Source organism: Adiantum capillus-veneris, chromosome 2 (assembly GCF_014529385.1).
Source record: "Adiantum capillus-veneris isolate H3 chromosome 2, ASM1452938v2, whole genome shotgun sequence".
Taxonomy (NCBI): Eukaryota; Viridiplantae; Streptophyta; class Polypodiopsida; order Polypodiales; family Pteridaceae; genus Adiantum; species Adiantum capillus-veneris.
In genome coordinates this window covers 16,518,015-16,535,170 of record NC_140932.1, presented here as the reverse complement: position 1 = coordinate 16,535,170, position 17,156 = coordinate 16,518,015, and positions in this window count along the sequence as shown.

Below are 17,156 nucleotides of genomic sequence, written 5' to 3'. Positions count from 1 at the left end.
CACCCCATCACCTCCGACGGACGTGTATTATGTATTTGGTAGAGTCAGGTACCGGGCTTGTCGGACCAATAGGAAAAGGGTAAGAGTGATCGCCGATGAGAGGCGCACTCTAACTGGGACATTCAAGGGATTAGTTGGCTACGCATGGGCGCCCAAGTGTGAATGGGGTGAGCTCATATAAAAGCCAACTAAACCTAAAATTCACTCATTCTCACATTTGTGCAATAGAAGAGTGCTCTTGCTCCATCTCCATCTCCATCTCCATCTTCTTCTTCTTCACCTCCTCGTGTGTGTGTGTGTGTGTATGTGTGTGTGAGAGAGAGGGAGAGTGTGTGTGCGATCGAGCATTACGAAGGCACGACGGCGGCGAAGCGATTGAGCGCGGCACGACTGCAGCTTCTTCTTCATCGCGGCGAGGAATCCACCACGAAGGCGAGCGTAGAGCGGTGAGTGACACACCCTTTGCTCTCTTGAGCTTGCTAGATTAGTCTTGTTGTGTGCTTGGAGCCATTTGTGGCTCGCACACGGTGTATCGGCAAGTCCCTTGCGTCGACAGTGCGGCAAGGAGCGCACATTTTTGGCGCCGCTGCCGGGGAATCGCCCTGCACTAAGCCCAAGAGGCACTTTGTGCTTCTCCTATGAGTTGTTTGTAGTAGGAAAGAAGAGGAAGAGGAAGAGGAATGAGTTGTTTTTTTGTAAGTTGTTAATTTCTGTTTTGTCTGCAAGTTCTGTGATTTTCTGCATAATGTTGTGTTTTCTGTTTGCACACAGTCTTTGCACAATTAGTAGTCGTTAGCTTGTTTGCAGTGAATGAATAAGTAGGAAGGCAGTTAGCAATTTCTGTTTGCACACAGTCTGTACACAGTTTTCTGTCAAGATTTGGTTTCACACAGTCTTTGCACAGCAAGGTAGTGAGAGAGGAAGTAGGTGGACAGTTAGCTCACTGTCAGTAAGCAGTTAACAGATTAGTCAGTGGTTAGCAGCACTTTTAGTAAGTAGATAAGGTAGTGAGCTGTCTGTGAGCTGTTGACTGGGAGGTTAGGTAGGTGACAGTGTGTGTGTGGCCAAGAAAGGGTCACCTAAACCGCGCAGGGTCATCGCCCAAAAAAAAAATAATAATAATTTTTTTTAAAAAAAAAACCGAAAATATTTAAGCGTGAGTGACTAGGGGGCTACGCTAAAATTTTGATCGAGATCGGGATCATTTTCCCAGGCCCAGGCCTCAATCTTATGATATATACTAGACTCACTCTTATATATATACCCTACCCCCTCAAGAGGGAATGAGAGCATGTGGGGCAAGTCCTCCACTCTCCTCCCTTCTCTTCCCACTTGCACCCTTAGACTTTCTAATTTGGGCCTAGTTCCCTACTAGAAATTGATGGTTTTAGGGATTTCGAGGGCATAAAGTGACCAAACGGAGGGCTGTAAAGCACGGCATGTCCCTCTGACCGAGACACTCGTTTTGAGCTATCATACGTTCTATTCTATAGCTGGGTCAGAAAAAAAGGACCAAAAAATCAAAAAATAAATAAATAAGAAAAGACTTGGGTTGCAAAACACCCAAAATTACTAGGTGAGCAGCCTTCACGGGCCCTCACTGACACTTCTAGGGGATCCAAGTCATATGAACCTACGCTCTGGACGAGTGTTAGAGCACGAGCATATTGGTAGTGCCTCCATTTACGTGGGCACCCATTATTCCTCCACCCTAGGTTCTGGACCTTCGGCCAGGACTCAAGGTACTGCGACCCAAGATCCTCATATCGCGTCTAGTGATTCTTCCTCTGACTAGGAAGTCATGGAGGGGTATCCTACACCAAACCTTGATAGTTCAAGTCAAGACATGCATGCCATGGGCCCACAGCCCGGGTCCAGCGTGTTTAGCCGCTTAAAAGAGACCCTTAGTAGAGCTACTCGCTCCGAACATACGGTAAATGAAATAAATGAAGGGAGTGGGGAAGTAAATTCGTCATTCATGCCTAAAATGGACCCTATGCTTCTTGAGAGTGTGCATGTGAATGTTCCATCCACTGTACCTCCTGATCCTTTAGGACTATCTCCCTCTGAGGTTTTACTACCCGATGGTAGGAGTCTTGCCGAAGTACAAGAGATCGAACGCTATATGCAAGCAACAAGGGAGAGGGAAATTGAGAACCTACGAAGGCTAGAACAAAGTCAAGCCCTGAAAGCAAAGGCTCCTATGACAACAATCATGCCAGCCGAGCAACCGAGTGCTCCCAAGGTAGCACTCACGGAGGGGCAAGCTATGGGGAGCAATAATGCTTCCACTTCAAGGGAAACCTCCAGCACGCCAGGCTTAGATGTGATATTCCTAAACGAAAATTGGGAGTATGACCTACAAGCCGAAGCTTTAACTGATCGGTACACAGGACACACCTATCATGTGGGTTGGTTAGATGTTCTACAATCCACATCGGGTGCTACTAGCATAGATGAGCAACAACAGAAAGTCTGTGATGTCCTCCATAGGATTGTCGAGTTAGAAAGACAGAACACAGGGATCAACATGCCTTCAACAGGCCTAATGAGATTCTTGGATACGGGAAAGGCCAACCAACCAACCCTGTCACAAATGGAGACTCCCTCAGTGAGCCCCATTGATCTTCCATATGTTGTTTTGCCAGGAGCCTCAGTACAATCTGAGCCCACAAGTGGCAGCTTTACCTTCCCAGATCTAGCTCATCTTTCTCTTAATGACACTACGACTACCATGCATATCCCAATGGTGAGCATGACAAGAAGTACACCATGGAGTTCATTTGTTAACACTGCGCCGATGCCTAGTAGCACAGTGCCCCCAACTATACCTACATGTATGTATCAATCATGTGCACCTGTCGTACCTCAGCCTCATGTAGCTCCTACACCTCCGATTATTCCAAGAGCTTACAATCCACAATGGAATTATCCAAGCTCTTATACAAGTGGAGCCATGCCATTTAATAATAACATGCCATATCAGGCACCCCCTATGCCTAGGGCCACGCCTGTAAACTTTGGACCACCGTCTGGTACACCACCATACGAAATTTGGGACCCAAGAGCCGCGCGTATGCCAAGGCCAAGGCCAACTCCCATCTCACATGTGGTTCCAGGAGCACATACACCCATTATACCTGCTCAAATAGGAGATTTGGCAGCATTTGCTCAAACTATCGGTCGCTCTATTGCGGAAAACATGCGTAGTGCACCTGATAGAGAGCCTAGGAGCAAGGCAGTTCAAGTAGCTAAGCTCACACAGAAATTCAGTGGAGACGGAGATGCTAGAAAGCATATGGAAGTCTTTGAACATGTGTGCGATTCCTTGGAAGAGCACAATGAGCTACATAAGTGTAAGGCTTTGAGTTTGACCCTAAGCGGAAAGGCTGGAGATTGGTATAGAACCTTAAGAGTAGAAGAGAAAACGATCTACTCTACTCTTAGGAGACTGTTCTTAAAAGAATACATACGAGAGGGAGTACTTTGGGGTGTAGCCTCTCAGCTCCAGAAAGCCCAACAAGAAGAAGGTGAATCCGTGAGAGACTTCATTAGTCGCCTAAAGAATTTGAATTCTCGATGCAATCCAAACGAGCGATTCAACAACAACCAATTGCTCGATAGATTCATTAGGGGACTACGACATGAAAGTATCTATAATGGCCTAGTCATTAGAGGTATCACTACTTGGCAAGCAGTCACCATGAATGCAATCCAATTGGAGGATAATTTAATGATTGCAGGAGAAAGAGTGTCTGCCGAGCCGAAGTCAAGTAGCTCGCAAGCATCAGGGCATGAGCCAATGAAGATAAAGCCAATCGTGAAAGAGCAAACGATATCTGAGATGACTTTGACAGATCTCACCAAGGCCATCCAAGAAAGCTTTAGAGGTAATCGTGCTCCACAAAACACTCATATGTATCCAAGAAGGGAGCAACAATGGTGCTCAATTTACTTGGGCCCACATACTACGAGTGAATGCCCTACTTTCAGAGTAAAGTTTAACGGGACTTGTAACGCGTGTGGTAGGTATGGCCATCAAGCGAAGGATTTCCTAATGCTTAAACGCATCCTGGAAAATAGACCGCCTATAGCTTGGGCAGACTCACCTCGAGTTCCTGCATTGATGCCTACCCCACCCATGGAGCAACAGTTGCCATTACAGCACATGGTCCTTAGAACCCAAAATGTGGTCCAAACCACACCGTTGCCACCTCCAGTGCTAGGACCGCAACCCCGTCATCCAAGAGTTACACCTATGAACCAAATAGGTTGCGAGTCATCTAGTACTTATGTAGATTGCGAAGGGGACATAGACCCTAGTATCACCTATGGAGTCGACATGCTTGAGGAGTGTCCAATGTACTATATGGAAGACCATTGGGGACAAATCAAACCGGTATATCAAGCTACTGCGCTAGCAGCAAGAGGCCAAAACATTAATAGTTTTGCCAGGAGACCACCTCTTCAGTGCTACGAATGTGGTGGACCACATCGAGTAGCTAAGTGCCCCATTAGAATGCAAAAGAATGCTGCACTAATGCAAACAAGTCAAGGGAGTGCATTGGCAATGCCAATACTCATTTGTAATCGTTGTGGCATAGATCATTTGATCGCACAGTGTCCTAACAATCCAAACGCACCAAAAATCACACCATTGAACTTAATAGAGATTCTTGATGGGACACCACCAACTATAAACATAGCACCAGTGAATGCACTCACACGGTCGATGCTCCAAAAGCAAAATTACATCCTCGAAGAGAGAGATGCTGCATCCATTGGCCGAGCGAGAAAGAAGAAAACAGGAAGAAAGAAATCCCTTAATGCTTCTAGCTCAAAACCTAGTTCAAAGACTAACACAGGGACATGAGAGGATCCCGTGTATATGAATGACCCTGAGGATGACTCAGATTCGATAGAGACCACGGTGACCAAAACTATTACTACAAAGGAAAAAGCCAGTGAGGAGGATCACGAGAGGGAATTACGACGAACACCAAAAGAGTATTCAAAGTTAAACCACCCAGTTGCGAACCCCCAAGATAAGCCACGAGAGACAAAAAATGAGGATTGCAAGAGAAAGATTGGAACCTATCCAAACCCAACAGTGGAAATTGAACGAGTCCAACAACTGAGGGGTTTGGTGGAAGAAACTCAACGAACATTAGAACCTGAACCCAAACATATCCAGATGTCGGACACAGAGTTTCCCACACAAGTTCAACCTCACAAGAACTACAGGCCGTTAGCTATACCCAGTATCATTCGGGAAGAGAGTGAGGGTAGGACATCTGAAAGTGGACACACACCTTTCCTACTAGAGAGAATGTTTGGTGAGGGAATGCCTGACCCCCTTGAGGAAGTGGAGATTCCATCTTCACCATTCTCTTGTCAGGGTCCTACGTCCCACAAGATGCCATTAAATGTTGCCAAATTGATGGATTTCATGTCTTCGGAAGTTAGAACCACCATCATGTCCAAACTATATAAAGACCCCGAGCTAGTCTCAGCTCTTCGAGCCTTCCTCAATGGAGAATTACAGGCCGGATTACCACAGTTTGCACATATGAACAAACCTGACTCGGTAATGAATGATGAGGAGCATTTAGCACCACCATCTGACCTAGCGGGACATGAATCTGTAATTGAAGTACCCGTTAACAAGTTGGGGCAATACTTTGAAGGTGATGAATCTAATGCTACTCTGCCAATCACTACTAAAGGATTAACTGTAAAGGGAGTCCTTGACGGTGGTGCGGGAGTCAGCATGGTGACAAAGAGTTGTTGGGAGTCTATGGGGCGACCTCACCTTGAAGCCACAAGCGTAGTGGTAAAAATGGCTAATGGATCTATTGTTACGCCTATTGGAATGCTTAAGGATCTCAGGATCAAGGTCTTGGGACACAAGGTAAGGCAGACTTTCATTGTTATGGATTTTTCCAAGCATCCTATGTCATTTGAGATGATCTTAGGGCGTCCATTCATGAGGGAAGCAAAAATGGTGCATGACTGGTCCAAAAACCACGTCTACTTATAGTTCCAAGACTCTGTCATTAGAGTTGATCTTTTAAGTGGTCGAACGCATCCTCTAGGAAATAAATTCATCATTGATAATCGATCAGACACAACAATTCACTCAGCTCCATTACAGTATTGTTACACGTGTAATGAAGACACGGATATTGGGGAGAACTCTCCTTATATGGATATCCTACCCGGAATGGCTGAGTCAGACAATGTCGATTGGGTACACCTAGCGGCAACTATAGATACATGGGGAGCTAGAGGAACAACCTGGGTAACACCAGATGGGGAAGAGATACCACACATTGCACCAGTAAACATGTTAGGTGTAGCGCATGTAACATCCGATGATAAGAAAGAGGCACACCTACCTGAGAGTGAAACCGATGATTCCTCAAAGGCTTCAGGCCAATACACATCAGAAACGGAATCTCAGGGAGAACTGGATTCAGAACCTGAGGAAACATCGAGTGAGCCAAGTATAGAAACTGAACACTCAAGGTCTAGTATGACCATCTATGGTAATTTATATGAGAGTGAAGAAGATACAAGCAAAGACCTATCAAGCGAGTCGAGTTCAAACATTTACCAAAATCAAAACTTAATTGATGGTAGCAACATAAACATAGCATTTAGTTCACTTGGCATGAACAATACTTTTTGAAGAGAGAGAGAGTTTAGAGAACATGACAACAGTCGAGGACCGGATTTATGTGGAGCCGGTCCCCCCTCCAATAGGCATTTGTATTGTAGTTTCTCCCATCAAGAGAGACTTGGTATAATACAATCTTTATGTTCCTTATGACCTAGGTGATGCAATGAAGATGAAAAGCTTCATGCATCACGAGCATAACATAAACCTTGTGGAAAGCATTAACTATCCCAAGCCTCAGTCCCAAGGCCTCAAACACCTTCGAAGGTGGAGAGAGCTAGGGGGGGAATGGGGGTAGGGGAGAGGAAGAAGAAACAATTCATAGGAGAAAGAATTAGTTCCTCACTTATCATCACTCTTCTTGCTAGCATACATAATATCATAGTAATGAAGATGGAGAAGATGGCAAGCTTAAGCATTGAAGCATGGCTCTTGGTTGGATTTGCATTTCATAGCCAAGAGTGTTGGTGTAGGCTCTCAACTTCTCTACTAGCTTGGAGAAGGAGATGGAGCTCTTGCACTAATGAGAGTGTGTGTGAGTGTGTGTGGGAGAGTATACCCCTCAAGCAACTCCCTAGCTTGCTTTGGTCGACCCCCCCTTGTAGCTCATGATTGAAGATCATTGGACCTCTCTAGGCCTACATGGAGGGGCATATCAAGCAATAAGGGTAGCCTTGGGACAAGTGTCCCCCTTTCCACTTTGAGAGAGAGGACTTGATAAATGCTAGAAAAATTAATCAAATTAACTAGTTTATCATTGGACCCCTTGGGAGGCCAATCAATAGGCTACAGTCACATCATGAGGGCAACATGAGGAGGAGGTTGACATGTGTCCTTGTTGCCTCCTTGGTCTAGGTTTGCCTTGAGTGAGGGTGTGTGTGTTCTCTCTCATGCTCCCAACTTGTAAGGATTGCCCGCTCCTTGTAGGGATACCTATTGAATTTTTGACATTTGAAGCCCCTCAAACTTGGGCCCGGTTCCCACCACAAGCTTGGCCCTTAAGCCCCTCCAGCTTGGGCCGGGTTCAGGTTCCCACCTTAAGCTCAGCCCTAGCTTACCTAAGGTCAAAGGGCTTTTTAACACTAACCTTTGGAGGTCTTTGATGAAGCTAACCCTAAAGTATTTAAGCTCCATTAGCTAGCCTTGCTCTTTGACATACCATCTCTCATTTGGACCCCTTTTACCATTGGCTCCGTGTTGAGATAGATCTCAAAGCGCATGTCTATATTCTAACCCTTGTTCCCGTTTATTCTCCCACATTAAATGATCAATTTAATATGAGAAAATAATTTGGGTTGGTCAGTTATTAAATTCTATGACATAAAAAGTATATACTCATGATTTTTAGGTGTTTAATTTGAATGCCCAATATTTTCCATGTGTCTCTTTCCTAGTCAAGAAAGTGAAAAATCTCGTTAGGCTACAAGACCTTTGTTGCCGTCAATGAGCATGATTTATAGGTTTCCTTTCAAAACATTGGAGAGGCCAATTTGTACTCATAGCATAAGCAACATGTATCACCAATAAACAATGTCGTGTTGGCACACTCAATGATGATGATGACCAGGTTTTACTCAAGTTCCCCAGGCTTGAGTTTAACACACAATGAGTAGGAACTAGCAAGGTGAGAAATTGGCAATTAAACTTTTTATCCAAAGTTAGCTTGATGTTACTATAGGCCAATTCAAGCTTTGGGAAAGGTTAATGATATGGCAAATAAGCTCAAGCTTCCATCTCATTAGAAGATCCATTATGCCTTTCATGTAAACTTACTAATGCCATTTAAAGGATCTCCACACCAATTCATGGAAATCCTCCAAAATTTGATGGAGTAGATGAGATAATATAACCAAAAAACATTTTATGAGACAAACTTAACCTCACTTAAACTGGTAAGGTTTTTCATAAGTGCTTAGTTAAATTTAAGACTTATTCTTTTGATAAGTGCTTGGTTAAAATTTAAGAGTTTTTTCATAAGTATTTATTTAAATTTAAGAATTATTCTTTTGAAGATGAAAAATGGATGATGGAACCTCAATTTCAAGATTCTCGGTTTTTGTTGAAGACCATAGATGCATACAAGGATTGGGTAATGTCCAAGCCATGCAATGTATAAACATATTTAATGAGATAAAATATTTGCTTCTTTCTCTCTTTGGTTTTTTAACTTGTACAATGCTATTAGTATGCATGCAATGTCTACATGGTTGCAACAAGTTTATACTTATGTAGCACCAAATATGCTATTCCAGAATTGTGTAGGGCTACATGTTTCATAACATGCTTGTGGTGTAATAGTTATCTCAAGCATTGGATAATTTAGCTAGCTAGCTTGGAATGGTGTGAAGTGCAATAAGTGGATCCAACGGGGGATAATAATTTTGTGAGCTTCTTAATTAGGCCATCAAAAGAAAGTTAGAGCTTTCTTAATTTAGGTCTCAACCGAGTCTCTTCTTTAATTATGCTATATGTTTTGTATATAATAAATCCAATGGCTTGTGTTATATTTTTTTTCAAAAATATCAGAGATTTTTCAACTTGAGGCTCTTAAAATCAAATTCTTGCATCTATTAGATAGGTCCCAACATAAATAATAACGTATATGCGTGTATCCTATATGCATGTGTTTGCATTATGGCTACAAGCTACTATGATACTGTTTTAGATCTCCAAAACAAAAATGGAGAGGGAGTGAAAAATCAGATAATAGGTGACCACCCTTCTCTACGAAGGGAGGGTAGCAGTAGTTGATGATGCAGAGGTGGGTTCCAAGGCTAGCTAGATTCATGAAAGTTTGAGATTTTGGCTAATAGACCATCAAAACCAATGTTAGAGTAATATTTGTTGAGACTTTTGACAAAACAAATTCCTTGGTGAATGCATTCTCCATTCTTAATAGAACATTTAAATGATGGGGTGATCTTATCAGTAGGTAGTACCAACGCTTGTTTTAGTGCAAATCCAAGAAGGTTTGAATGTGATTAGCACTGATATATAAAGGCAAATCAAAATTAAAAGGCACATGGTGCGATGGCAAAAGCCAAGTTGAAGCAACAGATGAGGTGGACATATCTTTTTAAATGCGTTGCGAGAACTGCAGAGTGCTGTCGACGCATGGTGTTTGGCGACGAGGAGCGAGCAAGAGAGGTAAGTTGTCGTGAGAGGAAGTTTGATCCATTGCTGATGTTTTGTTGCCAAAGCATGTGATGTGCGGTGTTTTCTTGCCAGATCATGTGATGTGTTGTCCGATTTGTGCGAACAAAATACATTTTGGGTTGCTATGCAATTGTGTGCATTGTTCCACTGTTATTGGGTTATTGAAGATGGCATGCCTGAAGGCAAAAGCCCGATCCAAAGGAGATGCAGAGGGAAGTTCCTCAAAGAAGAGGGAAAGACTCTCTAGAGTGATAGAAGTTAGTGTCACTGTTTCAATGGGAGGGACCGACATAGATGTAGGGCTATTGTCGTGCATGCGATCGTTTCTTCAAAAGAGACGCTGGCCGAAGCTTTCACCTACACTTTTAAATGGTGGTCCGGTTGTGCACAACCTCATTGATAACTACCAACAAAATAATAAAACAACACCTAGGCTGGGATAGAGTCTCCTCGACGGGAGCTATGGTCCTTTGTCGGGTGTTAAAACAACGAAACATGCATACATTTGAAGGCATGATTGGGTATTGCCTAAAGGACCGGGATCAACCGCACTTTTGGATAATCATCCACAATATCAAAGTAAGACGTTGAGAGGTAGGTTCAGACATGTATGCAAAGAAGAATCTACCTTGCATAATGTTGATTTGCAACAGTATTGCATGCAGTTCACCATGTGTAGTTGCCAAAGATGGGGATGAACATAGTGAAGAACGCGGGCCTGAGATATGCTGGGGTCACAACGGTTGCATGATTGAATGTATCTACTTTATGGTTCTTTTATGTTGGTTTATTCAATATTGGTACATGCATGCTAACAATTTCACTGTATATATGTAGTGTGACAATGGAACAGAATGAGCTGCTGCTTATGATGGGAGAGACAGAGCCAGATGAGCTCTTGGATGAGATTGAAGATTCATGACTCAACAACATAGAAGACATGACAATAGAAAATTTGCATGAACTATGCGGTAACCAACTCAATGATTGTCCGTCTCTTCGATCGAAAATAGTAACAACGATACAAAATCTAAAGGACATTGTGTAAAGCTATCAAGTCGACCTTGTTGATGTCCAACTCTGTAGGCTTGAAGAGCAGATATGTGCCTTGCGAACTGATGCAATTAAATAAACTAAATGGACTCATAACAAGAGTATCAAATTTTTTAACAAGGAACAATCTTCAACAAGGCAACACAGAATGACTCGTTTTGTAAATTCTATCATGTGTGCCAAGAGACACAAATTTTGTTGAGAGCTTTTGATCCATCACTCAAATTACATACCCCTATTGTACATACTCCTGCCTGTAGTTTTGCATGAAGAAAAATACACTTAATCTATATTTGATGCCTTCCACTCCTGTATTCATCTTGACATCTTTATTGGCATGAAGTCTTTAACATTTTAGCTGAGAAACATCACTGCTATGCTGAACATGAAACATACATACATGCATCTTTTTATTGTGTCAAATACAATCAACAAAAACATGCAGGTTTCCATGGCAAAAATCAAGCAATAATCTGACTATCGAGAAGTAAAGTTGCGAATCGGATCTGCACGTGAAACTCAACAAGCCATGAACTTGTCCCTAATTCCTGACAATTGCGCAAACCATTGCAGGGACCTGCTTGAGCTCATTACGTTTACTGCCGTGGTTTGATTTACCAAGTAGAGACGATTTAGTGTTTTCCATGGTTCTAGCTAATATAGGATGAAATCTGAAGAGATTCCATCTAATAAGTTAAAGTTGAGCGAGTAGTAGTCAAGAACCATCAATCCTATGACTCCCTCGTTAAGGTACTCCATTTCTCAACGTTGAGCTTAAGCGAGTCGCCCAACCATAATATATAAACTCAAAGCACGTTTATTATGGTGACTTCCTATCCTACTTGAAACTGTGCCCCCAATGCAGCATTATGGGCCTTGAAATTTATACAATTTTATAGAGAATAGTTTGAGGATCATGAGATGCTCATATTTGTAGTCAATAACTGAAGAAGCTCTTTGCCTAGCATTATTGAGATTCATTGTAGGTGAGATTAAACCCCCCCCCCCTCATGTACTCTGAGCTTAGCATCATCGTAGCTGGGATAGCTCCTATAACATTTGAATTATCTTCTTCCATGCTCTTCTCCATCTCTTTTTGTTGCACTTGCTTCAAAGATTGTCATGGGATTGATGTAGGCTTGTGATGAAGTCATTAGGGTACTAATTCATGTTAAAATTAGAAGCCTCCCATGCATAATTGGAAGATTGTTATAATTTTAGGGCTATGTGCTCAAAAAAGACATACAACTAGCATCCACAAGATTCACCTCTCTCTTTAACTGAGCAGCTATCAAGCAAAGCTTGAGACCAATGAGAATCTCTTTCAACAAGGGCCATCTTAGAAGAGCACACACGTGCGTGATTGTTGACCACCTTTAAAGAGAAATTGCCCGCACTTGTGCTACTGCTAATAGTGTGATCCAAGAATGATTGTCTTGTCTGTAACATCAAAACATATTTTGAGCTCTTGCTCCTGAATCCTAATATCTTTAACTATCCTTCACTTTCATTGCAGGTAGGGTAAAGGGTCCAATAGTTGGCTACGGTACAAAGCTAGGACAATATCAAATTAAATGTCAATTATTTTCAAAATATTTGGGATTCATGATGGGAATGGCCTTTGGAACAAGGACAACTTGAGACAAGCTATTTTTTGACATCATTTTCATCCAAACTATTAATTCTAGCACAAGATTTTATTATACATTTTAAATGTCCTTATGTTGGCAATTTTACCCTATGTAGCATGCCTTTCCAAGATCTTTTGACAAAGGTACTTTGGCCATCGGATTTACACTCAAAGGATGAGGCTTTTATAAGCTAGTAGGTAGATTACATTGGGCAAGCTACATGATAGATTTTATAGGTATCAATATAAAACTCAAACAATGAATCATTGTGGTATTCACACCATTCTCTTGCTTATTAGATAAAAGCAACTATTCTCTATGGCAACTATTGGGTGCATAAGAGTGAGTTGTTAGAGGTGCTCTTGTTACTACCAGCTACAAGTTTTGATGGTAGAGCATGGACAAAGCAATGATGAGCATTGTTTTAAGAGAAAAACCCATTTTTGTAAAAGCCACAATAGAGGCGAGGTCATTGACAAGGGTACTTGCAAGCTTGATGTCAACTTGCTTCAATAGGGTTATTGGCTTGCTTCTATAGTTTCCCTTGTGGGAGATTTAAGATAAAGTGCATTATTCACACAGCACAAAGAAATTGGTTTTAGGTGAAGTATGCAGACTTTCTGCATGTGCATAGATGTTCTACATGATCCAAAAACAATAAAAGTTTCCCGACTTGGATATGGCGCAAAGGCTCTATAGTTACTAAGTTGTATTCTTTGGTAGATTGGATATCCATTATCTTTTGAGCAACATGTCTGCAATCAAATCTCATTGAATAGATGAAGTCTATGGGATGCCACAAAATCTCAATCTCTCTCTCTCTCTCTCTCTCTCTCTCTCTCTCTCTCTCTCTCTCTCACACACACACACACACACACACATCAAATGGATATTTGAGGAATTTTGGAATTGTTCCTATGATGTTAGAATTTCTCTTGAGATTCTTCTTCTTATTCTCTTTAAGCAAGTTTTTTTGGCCTCCTTTCTAAAATTTCACCTAGCTAGCCACTCATTAGTAATGCTTTTTTTAGAGTGCACTCTAGATTTTGTTGCAAGATTCACATTGATCAAACTCACCACACCACTAGCATTTTCAAAGAAAACAACTTCAATATGTGTTTTATTATTAGACCACACATAGATCATAAAATTCTCCACTCTATGATTGTTGGAGATCATCCCAAATTCCGTGTCTCGGTATATAGCTAGGTCAATGCAACTTCTAATATGAGAAAGCCAACTAGCTTGAATTGTGAGTCAATCAAACATATCTTTGCCATAAGATTCCAATGGATTCAATGATGTACCATCATGCAACATACTAGAGAGAAACCATTATATCTATTCAAGCAAGATTTTTCACATGAGAATTATGCTTTTGATATTACTATCAACTTAGATTATGAATTTTTAGAACAAGTATACACCCAAGATCAATTGCAATTACAAAACAGCCATGGTTTTTGTTTAGAGCCTATGCATGGTAGATGGTCTATTTGCAAAGCCCCCAAAAAATCAATGCATTCCCTTAGGGTATACATATGTATTTTCAAAGGCATACTCTAGTATTATGTGTCCTAAAATTACATACGTGATTATGAAAATGTGTTGCAGTGCAAACATTCAAGTAACTAGCAAAAACTCAAGGGGAAATGCGTTATGTTGAATCTTTTCTAGGACCTCAACAGTATATGCAAACAAGAGATCTGAGGCCTTAAAAAGGCATACTAAATTTATCATACTATATACTCTGGCCACCCATCAATTTTGACATAAGACAAATAGTATGATTCCATGGAATGCTAGACTTTTACCTTGGTGTTTACACTATTCTGATAAAGTAATTCTCAAGAAAATGAAAATGGGCATTGGTAAATCCATCCGTAACATAAAATTCACTTCTTTGGTAGCATAATTGGACTCATGGAAAAGAGAATCCAATTGAAGCTCAAAAGTGAAAAAGCCATTTGAGAAATTGGATGCCTTTGCAAGTGAGGTTAGGATTGTAGAAGATTTTTGTCAATTTAGCCCTTGTGTAGGTACTTGTCAATGATCTACGCATTCCCTATGGTATGTAAGTGGTGCATAAGAAAGCTCAAATAACCTCAGCTAAGTACAAATAAGTACTTAGGTGGAACCATAAGTTGTTGAGCACCTTAGGTACTTTGAAGTACCTTTTGTTCTCAAAAGGTTCAACAATTGTTCTTGAAAGTTTAGATCCCATCAACCAAGTGCTTCTAGGTATCAATGACGCAGGATTTAGTCCCTATTTTAGGTAGAAACATGACTTGTGTGGTGGTGCTCCTTAGGTCCTTTGGAAGTACCTTCCATTTTTAGAAGGTACAATTGATCTACTCTAGACCCTTGAGTGTGTACTTTAGTAGTGTTATAGTTGCTTGCCAAGTACGTTACATATCTTGGACGATGAAAATATATGTACTCAAATGCTAAAAGAGCAATTATGACATTTTATCTTAGGTTATTAGATTGCACAATTGTCCACTTTTGTAAAGTCTCAGAATTTAATGGTTTGAGATTATATGGATGTGTATTCCAAACTCCGCTAAGGTGCCACATATTTGGCCATTTTAGCATATGGGTGCCCACCTAGTCGAACACCACATTTTTAATATATTTGTACTCTATTAATTTTTCTAGCTAGTGTAACTATACTATGTGTAAATCTTGATTCCATGTTTGTAAAGGTCCATGTGAGCCTTGCCATTGGCCATTTAGAAAGCCCTAAGTATAAAAGATAATAACTTTAGTATGAAAGGAGGCTTATATTTGGAGAGCAGAGGAAGGTCTGTGTATGTGCGTTGCACCCACCTAGCTAGACACCACATTTTTAATATATTATTTTTACTAGCTAGTGTAGCTATACTATGTGTAAATCTTGATTCTAGAGTGGCATATCTATTATGTGAGTTGTAATTCTTTCATGATATTTGTAAAGACCCATGTGAACCTAGCCATTTTCCATTTAGAAAGCCATATGTATAAAAGATAATAACATTAGTATGAAAGGAGCTCATCTTTGGAGAACAGAAAAAGCTCTAGGTACGTGCATTCAAAGGGCCAAGCAACTCTAACTTGTAATCGACTTTTTGAATGAATGTCTAATCCTATTTTGATTCCAAAAATTACACTGTGTTCCTCTTCTCTTGCTCTTTCTTTCATTTGTAAGCACATATGCATCCACGAGCTTCATCTTCAGTTTTGAGTGTTTTTTGACATTTTGACCATGGAATAATGTTATTAGACGTTAGGGTGACCTGTTTGAATGCTTCTGTTGTAGGGACCTGGTAAATGATGGATCATGATTGTGGTACCTTGTCAGATTGCTACCAAAATTTTAGATTTGTCTTTCCTTTCTAATGCTTTTTGGAGCTTCAAAGCTTTAAAAGTGGTCTATCACCTACTAAGTAAATTAGCTTGTCACCTTTCCCTCTAGTGTAGCTGCAAAGTGATCCTTCTTCACCTCATTTGGATGCACCTTAAAGACACTTGCTTTCCATTGGGTGTCAAATGGCCCCACATGACCATCATCAACATCAGATTTTTTTTGATGCGTTGAATCGAAATGAGCCAACCTCTAGGTTTCCAAGGGGAGGTAGCACTTTTGCCACCTCTGTGATCATGGCTATTTATTTATAGCTTTGGTAAAGGGTTGAACTCCAATTGTCTACCTAAGTTTTGCAAATGCCAAATCAAGGCTTTAACTCTTGTAAATGTTAGCAACGGGTCACCAAGTGTTGATTGTTAGCTCACCACTAGTTTTATTTCATACATGAAGTAGCCAAAGTTGTATGGAACTACCAGAGAGATACTCAAAATATATGTTACAAGCTAAGACAACGATGCAGGCATCCTCTCCCTTTCTTTCATATTTAGAGATCGAGAGTCATCTTTGGAAGCTTGTGTGTAATGATAGTAGTTTATTTGTTATTTTTAAGTGATTTGGAGATATATAAATGTGTGTTTGGACCTTTTTGTGGCATGTAGAACCCTATTGGATGATCAACCTTGAGAGGATGTAACAAGGTGCAATTGCTTGGATCATAGTCTTGCAACTTGCTTGGAGTGCTCCTTAAGAGGATGTAGAAAGGTACAAGTGCTTGCATCTTGGCCAGAGTAGTTCTTGTCCACTTTACAACTATGATTGTTTTTCTATAGATAGTTGGTCTTCTCTTGGGTGGTTAGTCTTCTTTCATCGACTCTCATATCGATCGGTTTGGCATCCTTGAGGGGATCTAGGAAGGTGCAAGTGCTCTGATCATCACTTTTATGACTTCCCTAGAGTGCTCCTTGTCCACTTTACTTTACAATGATTAGTTTTAATTACTTAGTATGCAAAAAGCATGTCCATTTTTTTCAAAATGTAATCAATTTGAATGATGTTTTTTTTATACTATTTTAGATCTTTATTTTGGATGGCTTACAAAGATACAACCAAGTGCTTTGTTTCTCGATGGGCCCTCCTTTGGTGCTCGGTGGACTTTAGGCCTGGTAAGCTTCACCCAATTTAACAAGCAACCTTCCACATGCCTTTTCGCTATCTTCACCAACAAAATAACATGCTTGCGTGCACCCTCTGGTCATTAACAGGAAAATTGCGCTTGATTATGCTTATTTAA